The sequence below is a fragment of the Varanus komodoensis genome, unplaced genomic scaffold (assembly GCF_004798865.1).
Source record: "Varanus komodoensis strain SLA01 unplaced genomic scaffold, ASM479886v1 scaffold2, whole genome shotgun sequence".
Classification (NCBI taxonomy): Eukaryota; Metazoa; Chordata; class Lepidosauria; order Squamata; family Varanidae; genus Varanus; species Varanus komodoensis.
In genome coordinates, this window is record NW_025335568.1 from 46,951,932 (window position 1) to 46,965,555 (window position 13,624).

Genomic DNA, 13,624 nt, shown 5'->3' on the forward strand with positions numbered 1-13,624 from the left:
CCCACTACCACCATGCCAACCAAATAGATGTTTTGCTTACATGCACTGGCTTGGATCCTTTTTCTTATCTACCTATTTATATTGTAATAAGGGATTTTGTGAGCTGAAGACTCTGGCAGTGATTTACAGAGTTGTTCTAATGTCAAGGAATGTTCCGGAACATTCTAAGTGCTACGGGAATGAAAAAGTCAACAATTTAGCAAACTGTTAGCAAACACTTCAGTTTCTGTGAGGGAGGTGAAAGGTCAGTTTGAGTAGGATTAGAATGCCATGCAGGGTCTGAAGTCGGTCAGTTATTGGATTGGCAGTTAGCTTTTATGGCATTACACAAGCTTGAGGGATGGGACAAGCAGAGAAACTGAAGAAAACTGGAAAACTGAATTTGGAGAATTCTCAAATGGAGGAAGCTGCAGGACAAGAAACAGAAAGGCAGACTGAAGACCGGGCACTTGACTAAGTCACGAATGCCTGGGCGCAGAACACAGAGAGGAGACAGAGATCAGCAAAAGAAACACAGAGAAGACAGGAAGCATGGACTGAAAGAATAGCTGGAAAAAAGGAAAGCAGCACTCACACATGGCCTGAGGGAGAAAATATGTACCACTGGCTAGAAAGTAAAAGGGGACTGTAAACAGTATTGGGCAAACAGAGGGAACAGTGGGCAGTTGATCAAGACAAAAGAACAGAAATGATAATAGAGACATAGAATTGAAACAAGCAGAGAAGGGCAAGCAGAACTGGAAAAATCTTTGCCTAGAGTCTAAATAGAGGAAGAAGTGTGAGTCATTAAACAGAAGAAAAAAGATCTTTGGATACTGTAGTACTATTGTCCAGGGAATTAAGGGGGCATAGATTAGCCTAAGCCACACTTAGAATAAATCTGTGAGTCTTCTCCAACTTTGTGAATTCCAGAAGTTTTGGGCTTCAACTGTACTCAACCCTAGTCAGTATGGCAGTATTGGATATGGTAATCTGAGATTACTGTTTCTGCCACACTATTATCAGAAAAAATACTGTTGCAGCAGTGTTATGGGAGGGAGGGATAGATGCTAGATACTAGACTCTTAAGAAGCAGTATGGTCCCACAGGAAAAGGTAGGACAGCCTGAGCTCCATAGGACATTTAATTCCCTCTTCACTGTGCATGTAACCTCTCAGGGAGATGTGACACCTGACATGTGGTTGTGATGAGTTCTGTCCCAGAGTTCAAGATAAATGCTAGTGGGGACCATGCTAGGAGTGATAGGATTTACTTCTAAGTGTGCATAGGATTACACCCTAAAACATATTCACAATATAAAATGAGTGGATCCATCATCCACCTTAATTTTTCTTTCTCCATTTCCTGCATAAAGAGCATGTGGTACATACATACATAGATTCCTGTATTTTCCCCCTTTTAGCAAGCATCTAGTCTAGGAAACTCTAAGATCTGATGTTCATCTCTCCATGCCTGGCCTTATTATAAAGTGAAGTGAAGCACTTCCCATGGGCAGCAGATTCCAAAAGGAGTACTATCATCCTGTTCTCATTTTTGACCACTCATCCTGTCCAGTCAATCTCATTTTAAAAAAATGTGAGCTCCAGCCCAAAACAGGGGTCTTCATTTTCACCGTATGTGTGAGAATGTCAAAGGCTAGCAATGTAATCCACCTCACATGCACCTGCAAATGGAATTTTTCCAAAGATCAGGGTTAATATGCTAACGCTTACAGCACTGAGAAGTATTGAAGCCAAATGTCTAGCAGATGAACCTCAGCCAAAGCTATCTTCGCAATCTTACAGTTTGTAAGAATTCTTTGGGTTTTTAAAGAAGCTGCGTGTTTCCACAGACTGGTTCAGAGACCTCTCAGCAGTTGCCAGCGAGATTGGCTCTAACCACTGCCATAGCCTTTACTATAACTACTGACATTCCACTTTTGTCTTCAAAGCAGATGTCACCCATTACTGAGAACATTCTCTCTGCAGGTGCATTAGAGTCTCTGCATGCCAAAACAAATTCAACAAGCAGCAGAGGATTTTATGATGTACTTTTTTAAAAAAAATCACTAACAGCCAGTTTTCACCCTCATTTAAAAAACAAACACAAATCCTCTGTATGTGTAAGACACAGAAAGACAGAGCAAGCCAGCAGAGAGACTCTGAAGTGGGGGTCATGTCCATAAATGTCCATGTATTAACAAAGTCATGATTTCTGTAGCTTTGGGGCAAAGCAGCAAATGGAAAGAAGGATGAAGAAATTATAATTTTATCACTGTATTAGGTACCTACTTGGGTTTGGATTAAACAATACTCTATGCAGGCATTCATCCAGCTCACATGAATGCTAAAAGTGGGAGGAAAAATTGATGTGCATGCAAGCCCCTCCTCCTCAGGGGCATTTTAATCTCCTCAGTGCTCACTCTATGCACACTAGACAAGAGGTCTGAAAGGGCATTCTTGTCACATTAGTTTGGTTGCAAGGAGTTCCAGTCTGATCCAGAACCTAAGAAAGCAAGGTCCCTCTTCTGAGTTTCCAATGCACTTTGATCCCTCATATGCACCAGCTGATTGCTTCTATAGGACTAATCAAAGAAACTTCCAAACTGATACCTTGGCACTATGTTACATAAATATAGGGGGAAGAACAGTAACGAGCTTTCCTCACAGCATGGATCTGTCAGATTTCTAAGTGGGGTTTCAAAAAGATGAATGGGGAACCAATGATTTCCTCATGACCAATATAACACTCTATAAACCTGTCGCCAAGCCCAATTGACTATGTATTGTTGCGTTAATGAATTATTAGAAAGCAGAAACCTGTTAGCTGAGTAGGAACAATTATTTTTAAGTTTAGAAGCTTTTACTAATTATTAGCAAACACCTTCTATTGAGAAATGAACACCTTGTGTGAAAATGATAGATTTATGGGTTTGTTTATTTAGGCTGGATGAAACTCAACTGTAGCATAAATTAATTTTCATTTTATGTAATTAATTACATTTTTTCTTTCATAAGATCTAACAAGGTTAATTGCATGGAATATATGATTGGCACCAAAAGGTATAAAATAAACAAAATAGTTTATGTTGTGCCTAGGACAAGCTTCTAGCTAGTTTTCCTAAAAAACAAATTTCAGTCTTTGTGTGTAGAGATAAATTTTGGGAAAGGGATCTGTCCTTCTCCCTTTTCACCTCTTTTCTCTCCTTATGACCTTCTTGGTTTATAACCTTATTCTGTGCAAGATCATAGAGTTTATAAGGCCTCCCCACCAAAGCCACTTTTTTCACCTCTGATACCCCAAGGTACAGTGTCATAGCCTTAGATTAAAAAAAAACCCTTTAGAGAATTGGAATGGCCTAAAAATAAACATGGATGCTTTTTAACCACCAGCCTAACTAATGAAAACTCTCTCATACCAATCAATCCACAAAATATTTAGTCAATTAATATTCTGATTAAAGCAATTTAAGTTTGAAAGCCCAGTTACACCAAGTAAATTCGAGAACCATGAAACAGTAGATGCAGTCAATTAATTTGTGAGTTACCTCTTCATATTTTTGAGTTTTACCTGCCCAGCATTTTCCCTTATGCATATTGGTCTTAATAACAAACAGTAGAGGGAATTAACCACTTTCTGTAATCTGTATGAAATATTTTTTCAGATGTTTAAACTAGTTGGACTTCTTATTACTCCAACAATAGCAAGCTCCAACAGTTTGTATCTTTCTTCCTATTTTAAGCCATATTAACAATGTCATTCTAAATGCTGTTCCTGCTAGTTAAATGGCCTCTTTCTTTTTCAATTATCTAGTAACATTTTTGTCAATTGGCTAGCAGCACATATTATCAAAACTTGTCATAAACTGGATAGTTCTTTTGGATTCGTATAATGATGGAAGATATGTTTAAAAGACTCCATGTCCTTGCAGAAATCAAACATGTGGCATAGACCAAGAGAGATCTGATGGAAGTGTCATTAAAAGAATCGAGTGTCTGAATTCAGCACTTCTAAATTCTGTGGTCACAGTGTCACCCTTCTTTCAGGCTATAGCAAGTAGTTCCTTTTTGGAAAAAAAAAGCTCTTTTCTATTATCTTTTGTTTTAGCAGAATCTATTCATTTTCCAGAGAAGAGATCTGCTTTTTCCATGTGCCAGTTTGCAAAGTGAAAGGTTTTTACTGCTTGGATATAAATCCAAGCCAGAGCTGATGTTGTTAGTCTAAAGAAACCTTTAAGAAATGTGGGATTTTAAGGAAAGCATGCATTTCTAAAACTGAACTTAGAGAAACTAAAAACTTAGAGATTTCACAAAATCATTTATATCACATTATCAAGATGCAAGAGTGCTCTCTGTACCTTAAAAATAAACCATAAAACCAAAGCAATTTAACCCAACCTTGGGAAAACATTTGTTAGAAAAAAAATTAAAATTCTTAGCAAGGTTATATTCAGACATGCAGAAAAATACATTTTTCCAAGTTTAGACAGGTCTGTTACAGAAAATGTTTAAACATATACAAGCATCGGCTGTAAAAGTGTTTTTATGACAATCTAATAGCTAAATGCGTCATTTCCACTGGTATTTAGTAACAAGAACAACTTAGGTGGCAGTTTCTCAGTGCTGGGTGTAATAAAGAAAGTAGGCAACGCAGGGGTATTGCTAGCACTTGAAAGATCCAGGGTTTAGGCCCACAGGATACAAATCTATATTGTATCTACATACACTGATTTAGATCTATATGCAAATGTAGAAATGATTACTAGGATTTATTTAAATTTAACATAAGGTAGAATAAGCTATTTTTTACCCAAAATTGTTCCAATAAATCAAATTCTTCAATTAACATGTACCCTACCTCAGATCATCCTAAAACAATGGACATTTTTCCATCCAACGTTTGTCATATGGAAAATATTTTTTGGAGTGTTCCAGCATCTGTCAAGGGAAGACTTACCCCTTTATTGCCCAACTGAAATTCCTCTTAAAAATTGTCCCCTGCATAGCAATTCTTTGGATTATTATTATGATTATTATTATGATTATTATGATTATTATGATTATTATTTTAATGTTGGTGCCAATCGACCATCAGGATTCTGGGAAATAAATCCAGGTTTTTGGTAAATAGGTTCAGAGCCAGCCCATGCTTAACAACAGCTGTGATGTAACCCATGTACTGGGTACAAGAGTTGCAAGATCGAGGAACCAGTAACACCAGTTAGTGCCAATATACATTGCATTGCTAATATTTTGCATTGTTTCCAAGTTATCAGTGAGTTTCCAGAAACCAAGATTTTATGTTCTGAACTGGTGGCAAATGTGGAAGTTGAAATTCATATCCTTGCTCAATCTGAATGGACAGGGCTTGAGAAAAGCAGCCAGGAGATCTGTAGATACAAAGGTCTGGTATGTGTGTTTTCCCATTGTTTTCTGAACACCTCTTGCTGCCCAGTGTTAAACATTGCATTTGAAACTCCAGAGAGATTTTGATTCAGGCTTGTTGGATCATGGATGAATTGGATTGGATTGAGATCATGGATTGTTAACCATTGTGCAGCTGTGTGGGCCAGTGTGGCTGAGATGTCAGTGATTTCATGCAGAAGCCACATCTGTTACAGGTCCTCTGTCAAAGTAGCAAGCAGGCATTTCTCACCAGAGCAAGAATGGAAGTGCAAAAATAGGGACCTTACCTATACTGGCTCAGATCATAGTTTCATCTCCTGTTGATTCCTCAAAAATTTCTGAGCAGTCCCTCATAGGCACAGTTTTCCTATGCTGTTCATCCAAACAGCAGCAAAAAGGCCGTGATGAAACAGTTCTCTGTAAGCGATGCACAGCATCCAGGTTCAATTTAGGGCAACCAGAGTTGAGGGAATTTGCAACAGATGGTGAGAAACCCTTGCTGGAATTTTGTTAAGCAAACATATGCCTGTATGTCCCTGTAAAGGTTCTAAAAACATGCTTCAGGGACTTGTGACAACCTCCTCCCCCACCCCAAAGAAGTTATTCAGCAACACACCATGAATGACAACCAGTGTGTTTGACCCACTTACTTGGAAATCGCTGGTACAGAAACAGTTGGCACTCAACTTTAAATAAACTATAGAACTCTTTCAGCCTCTCCACTCTTGCTGTGTAAATGTGGAAGTACTGTAAATCCTGTTGACAGTTATTGCCATATCTATTGGCACACAGTCAACAGCTATTTGAAAAGTGTTGTGCAGCAGAGCTGGTGCCCATTACCTGTCTCCCTCTATTTTCTTACAATTTATTTTCACCCCAGCAGGCAGCACCTCACAATGCCATTAATTTGTGAGGCAGCTTGCGCTTTCCAATGCAGCCTGTTTACAATATGCTCATGTAAACAAGCCGGTAGTTTACTGGCAGTGCATTACCATGTCATAACGAAAGCCACAGTTTCAACGTAATAGATTAAAAGGGAATGGGTCAAGCAGGTCACCCAAGTCCCAGGTTTGCCTCCTAAACTTGGAGTCATGCATCCTCCCTTCAAACGTGGCATGGGACTTAATTAATCAATTCTATTGAACTGGGCATTGGTCTGGGTTGAATGTGATTGGAAATGCACTAGAAACTCTGCTACAGCTCGACAATACAGTTTGGTTTATTTGCATAAATTTATTTGGTAGGGAAGGGCATCTGATGACATGCAGGTATAGGTAGGGAGGCTTCTGGAAAGAAAGAGAAGGAAAACAAAGGAGTCAGCAGCAACCACCCATAAAATCCAGCCTGGTCTGCTCCTTTGACTTTAACAGCAGTTCATCCTTTGCATATCAGTTAGCAAAGCTTCTCAGGAGAAGGAGATGGCCAGTTTTAGTATTTGCCAATGTCTGTAGATTGAGATGGCCTTCCAGGAGCTTTGGTCTGCAATTCCCACCATCTCTCAGCATGAGCTACGCTGCCTAGAGCAGGTAGGAGTTGTAAGCCAAAGCATTTGAAGGCCTACCAGTTGCCCACGCTGCCAAGCTGCTATTGAAACCAGATGGAACTTTGAGGAAACCATCAGCAGCTAGAAAAATTGAGAGTGAGACTTGTACAACACAACATTTTTATTGTTCTACATGGATCTAACTAGACCTGCTTCTTTTGATCAGGAGCACTTTGTAATTTGTTGGAATCCTGGTACTCTGGTAGCAATAGCTATGCCCCATTCTTCTATTTTCCATGGTTCACTTTCCGAACAAAATCAACACCATGGCCACCAGCCTAGTCACTGTTCTAACGACTAAGTACTCATCCTTTTCTTAAACAAGTATGAAGTAATACCTTGCAATTTTCCCAGAATGCATTTGAGGGGAAATTTCCTTGTTTGTGTATGACTGGACTACAAATTCCTTCCTCCTGTTCATTGAAAGTCTATCAGTTTTACTGTTTAGTGTGGACAGTAAATTGGAGTAGAATAAGGTACACTTCCAATCTAAGAGTGAGAAATGTGGCTCAAGGAACTATTTGAACTTCACCAGTGTTTTTAGAAGGATAATACATTTATTCAAATGTTTAAATTGATGGCCAAAACAGAATGACAGAAACCTGCATGGATAGAGAACCTACTACCTGACACCTATTAATGTATGGTGGCCTTGACCCTTTGTGAAATAGTACATTTTCACTAATTTGTTTGTCAATACACTCCGCGTATATAAGGTGTCTACTGGAAAGCCAGTGCAGTGTAGTGGTTAAGAGTATGGAACTGCAGATTTGGGAGCTCTGGGTTCTAGCCCTCACTCAGCCATGGAACTAACCAGGTGACTTTTGAGCCACTCACAGACACTTAGTTCAACCTACCCCACAAGGTTGTAGTTCAGATGTGATTAAGAAGAGAAGGAGGAGAGTGATGTGTGCCACCTTGAGTACATTTGAAGGAAAAAAGGTAGGGTATAAATTTATTAAATTAATAACTAAATAAAGAGCTGGTGACACATCTCTTTAATGGTGGCAAGGAAAATTGTTTGGGGATACATGTTTGAAAATTGGTTTAAGAGAATTTGGAGTATTTCTCTTGCAGAAAACCTGACTCATAACTTTAATATAACCCTAAAGTTACAAAGAACTTACAATTCTGATGTAACCAGGGCGTATAATAAAAGCAGGATTGTCTGTTGCTGACATGGTACTCCTTTGTTTCTTCCATCCGTAAGGATGCTTTGAATCCTGGATCAGCCATCACCCACATATTGCTTGGAAAGTCACATTAGCATAATTGTAGAACATTATTATTTCATCTCACTTATCTTGAGTCTGTAATCTCCTTGGCATAGTGATAGTATCACAACTTTCTAATATGTACAAATTTCACAAATATATATGAATAAGTGGCAACTTAAAATGAAAATGATAGGTCTAGTTATCTCCCATGGTTTGAGAGGTGTGTCACTTATATATACAATTTTATTTAAATCTGAATATATCATCATAAACATATATAAGTAAAATATGCTACACTGAATAAAACTGTCAATAACATTCGTTGCAAGATGACCCAGAAGTCGAGGCATTTTATATTGGCAAGTAAGGAGAAAACACTTTTTCTAATACGGGCTCATGTTTCATAGCATCCAGCAAAGAATATGCAGCAGAATATCTCATTTGTATTTTGGAAAACTATTCTGGTGTCCAGGGCAGGGTTAAATAGATAATATAGTGTCAGACGTCTCTAGGGAACATGTGTCTGCAGTTGAACAAATTGAATAGCAATGACAGATTTTGCTGCCTTCTCATATAAAGGTCAGCAGGAGAAACCATCTATTTGGCATTACAAGATATAACTGTGAATCTTAACCAAATCCAAATTCAAACACCTTATCATACAAAAGTCAACTCCTTTAATGTATTTTTTATTACAATTACTCACCATCTTCAAAGTTCCCTAATGTGAAAACGTCTCAAAATTATCCCCCTTTTCAAGGGATTGTCTTTCCATCTCAAGACTGAATTGTCATCAGTAGCTGAAATATTTCATAGTACACAATAGTGTTTTAATCCATTATACTAGATTGCATGAAAATATGTATAAAATATGTATTTCTGCAGTAAGTTACTGACTTTTTCAGTGTATTTTAAAAAGCAATAAAATTCCTAATAATTTATACCTGACATATTCTCAGAGCAACAGAGACAAATAATAATGGCAAGAGAAAACAAAGAATGTGTCAAAAAAGAAATCAGCTGCCTGTCAATTAACAAGCTGTTTGAGCACATTTGGCTGGATTTAGATTAAATTCAGATCCCACTGAACCAAAGATTCATCATCATGAAGAACTTAAGTCTAGCTAAGTCAGTAGGAAGTAAGTGCAACCTAGCTGCATGCAACCCACTATTGTCTGCACAGAATCCAAGATATCTCAGAATAAAGTTTCTTTATCATTTTCCATTTGGTGCATTCTGCAGATCTCATGTGTTGCTCTTGTCATTCAGGAACCAAAAATGAGTATTTCAAAGGGCTTAGGTAACAATTGAAAAGCAGAAGAATATTATGAAATTTTGAATTCTAAGAGACTATGATTTTAAATTTTATACATTCTAGCCCTCAAAGCTGTAATGCTAAGAAAAACTTGCAAATGCTTAAGAATTGATTTTACACGATTTCCCTATATTAAGTACACATTCACACTTTCTGAATGGCTTTGACCATTGAATCATGAAGGAGGGAAGGCACTGAACTTCTTTTGTTTCCTTCTAGTGAGAACCACATGCAGACATAGGAGTACATGTCCAGACTTTGCTTCAGATATACCAAATGTGTAAGAAGAAGCTCAATTAATCCATGTCAATTTTCTCCTTCTTTAGATTAATAGAATAGTAGGGAAGAGTTGGAAGGGGCCAAGAAGGCCATTGGCTCCAACCCCCTGCTGGTACAGGATGCCAGTCACACTCTCAGATAACTGTCCAGTTTCACCTTGAATGACTGTAGTGTGGGAAAGTCCACAACCTCTCTTGGCAACTGGTTTCATGGTTGTATTGCTCTGACAGAAAGGTTTTCCTGGTGCCTAGCCTGAATCTGGCATGCTGTAGTTTAAGTTCATTGTTTTGTGTCCTACACTCAGGGATGAGTGAAAAGAGATATTTTCCTTCCTCTTTGTGACAGCCTTGGAGGAACTTATAGAGAGCTATCACATCTCCTCTCTGTCTTCTCTGAACATGCCCAATTCTTTCAGTCTCCTATCATAGAGCTTAGTTTCTAGACCCTGAATCATCTTTGCTGCCTTCTTTGGAACCCTTTCTAGTTTTTCTGCATCTTTTTAAAACTTGGTGCCCAGAACTGGGTATAGGATTCTAGGTGAGGTCTGACTAGTGAAGAGTAAAAGGAACTAATACATCCCTTGTTTTGGAGGTTGTGCTTTTACTTATGTATCCCAATTGCATTGTCCCTTTTTGCAGCTACATCACATTGCTGCCTCATATTTAGCTTGCTGTCTACAATAACACCAAGGTCTTTTTCTTTTACAGTGCTGTTGAGCCAAGTATTCCCCATCTTGAATCGGTACATTCACTTTCTTTTTCCTAGTGAAGAACTTGGCATTTGTCCCTGTTGAATTTCATTCTCTTGCTTTCCACCCAGCGTTCTAGCATGTTTAGGTCACTCTGGTTCTTCTTTTTGCCTTCCAGGGTGTAAGTTATTCCACCCATTTTAGTGTTGCCTGCAAATTCAGTTATCATTCCCTGGACTTGTTTGATGCTTCCATGCTAAACTGTACCACAGGAAAAAAAAAAAAAAACAATAGAATTCTCTTCTCCCCTTCTTCCTTCACATACATATGGGGTTCCTAGGCTGCTACAAAATATTTTGCTAGTGCTTAAAGAAGTTTGAACCCTGTGTAACATCCCGTGGGCTTTATTCAGTGGCCATTTTGCTGATACATGGCTAGAAGAAGTTGTCAAGTTGTTAATTCATCAGACATTTAACCATGACTAGAGTTAGGTTACATCTTTCTCATACCTGACTTCATGGCTGTCCACATCCTTTTAAAAGAGAATTAGATGCACTCATGGGTAATGCTTGTGCAGCACAGGAGAAGATGAAAGATTACATCTAGTAAGATTGAAGTAGCAAGATTTATGTCAGCACTTACTGAAAGCTAGTATCTTTACATTTTACAGACTTGAAGTGAGGTTTAATCATAGCCTTACAAATAGTAATTTCCAGTATTTGCTTAGCAGGGTCTCACTTGAAATGAAATGGTATAATACCAAGTATGATATTGTGAAGAAATTAATTACAGAAATTGGCAAATAATGTCCATATACTTCAAGTGTGCTTTTATCTCATGTATATGTATCTCTCTCACACACACCTTTGCACTCACACAGAGAAACTCTCTATGCATGCGCGTGCGCGCACGCGCACACACACACACACACACACACACACACACTAATAGAAATCCCAGCCCTCTAACTTGCAGTTCTTATGCAGGCGAAAACATTGCCCTTGTACATGAGGGAGTAATCAGCAGGTTTGAGTACATTCCAAGGTTGGAAGAAGTTTAAGAATAATAAAAAAAGTCAAATTGGAACTCCAATGAAAAAACAAACGAATAAACCCCCAGTCCACAGGGCATGGACTCTGTGGGCATGTAAATATGAGTGAAATGGTCAATCTGAGGAATGGTTTGAATCCTAAACAGAAGCACTCTATACTGCAACATTTGGTTGCAGATCTTGCTTGCTAAGAGTGATTACTCTTCTTGGCTAACATTGTGATTTATTTTTAATGGGCTCAAACCATTTTTTATTATCTTGTGTTCAGCACTTTATATGGTAACTGCAAGAAAAAATGGCCTCAGACTGGCTTCTTCTTTTCCAATGTTTTTAGACAATTGTTCAATTACAAGGCCACAATAGCAATTTAATTTTAAAAGTTCGAAGCAAAAAGCAATCACTAAGGTCACCTTTTTCTTGGATACAATCATGAATCCCCTGGGTAAATCTAGACTTTCAACTGTAAGCATAATGGCACTTACAAAGAAATCCTAATAATACTCTTCGCAAATTATATTGCCCGACCTTATGTATATCTGCTTGAAAGGAGGATCCTCTGAGTTCAATGGGACTTGCTTCCAAGTAAGCATGCATAGAATTGAAGCCAGCCAGTGTGTTCTCTCCAAATGCCAACCATCTGTTGGCAGACAGCTTCTGAAATACCACAATGCAGGCAATCCAAAGCTAAATTATTAATTTTGTATTTTTCCCCTAATCATAAGTGTTTTTTGTTTCACTTTCAGAGTCAAGCACTAGCAGTGGTAACTCTGAAACAGTCTGTGATACTTTGAAATGTGGCAACCTATTAGGCAGAACATTTTTCATGCATATTATGATTTCATGAGAGCATAAAATGGTAGTATGAGATAACCTAAAGGCATATAATAAGAGAAACATACCATAGAAGAGGAGTTGCTGGCAACCAGCCACTTGAGCACCTTGCCCAGGAAAGAAATATTGGAAATCAGCCTACAGTTGTTAATCACTCTCAAATCAAGGTTGGAACTCTTCAGGAGTAGCCCAATTTCTGCCTTCTTTAAAGAAGCACAGTCACAAGTTAGAATTTTCACTATCCTGAGCTGAACAACATAAAACATGCTATACACTATGAAGCTCAGACACACAAGCAGTTCAACTTGTTCTCATCCTCAGACCTGAACAACTGAAAATCATCTAATAAAATTAGTTAATTGGTACTCTTGACACCTCTACTGAAGCAGCTATATGAACTGTGGGATGGCCTCTGCTGGGAGAGAGAGACAGGGAGAGTGTAACCTTGTTGATTCTCCAGGACCTCTCACAATGGCTTTTGATACCATCAACCATGGTATCCTTCTTGACAGGTTGGCCAGTGGTTCTGCTCCTACCTGGCTGGCTGTCTCCAGATGGTGGTGCAAGGACACTATTACTCTGCACCATGGCCTTTTCCTCATGGATTTCCACAGAGCTCCATTTTGTTCTCCATGCTTATCAATAACTACATGAAACCACTGGGGGAAGTCATCAGAAAGTTTGTGCTAAGGTGTCATCAGTACGCTGATGACACTCAGTTCTACCTCTCATTTTCATTATTTTCAGGTGAGGCAGTGACTAAGCTTGGTAATGGGCCAATAAGCTGATGTTCAATCCAGATAAAATGGAGGTACTGATAGTGGGGAGTCCATCTGTTCAACTGGGAAATTTTCAACCTATCCTGGATGGGGTTGCACTGTACCTAAAGGATAAAGTTTCACAGCCTTACTGCTGAATCCTGAGTTGTCACTTGTTGCTCAGGTGGATTTGGTTTCCAGGAGGGCTTTTTATCACCTTCAGTTGATTTATCAGTGCATCCCTACTTGACTGAGGGGAACCTTGCCATGGTCATCCATGCACTGGTAATCTCCTGCTTGGATTACTGTAATTCACTCTATGTGGGGCTGCCTTTGAAGATGGTCCAAACACTGCAGCTTGTCCAAATTCAGCAAAACACCTGCTGGCAAGGAAAGGCATTTGTGAGTACAGCATGCCAGTCTTAAACAAGCTACACGGGCTGCCAGTTGCCTTCTGGGCCCAATTCAGAGTGCTCACAATAACATGCAAAGGCCTGAATGGTTTGGGACCAGGTTATCTGAGGGAGTGCCTTTCTCCAAATGCACCAGCCTGTTCAC

The 13,624-nt window shown here is 38.9% G+C and overlaps 1 protein-coding gene across 6 annotated transcripts in view; it reads left to right on the forward strand.

The window, feature by feature from the left end:
* Positions 1-13,624, forward strand: part of DGKB (diacylglycerol kinase beta) — a 235,168-nt gene that overhangs the window by 176,779 nt on the left and 44,765 nt on the right. The window lies entirely within an intron of this gene.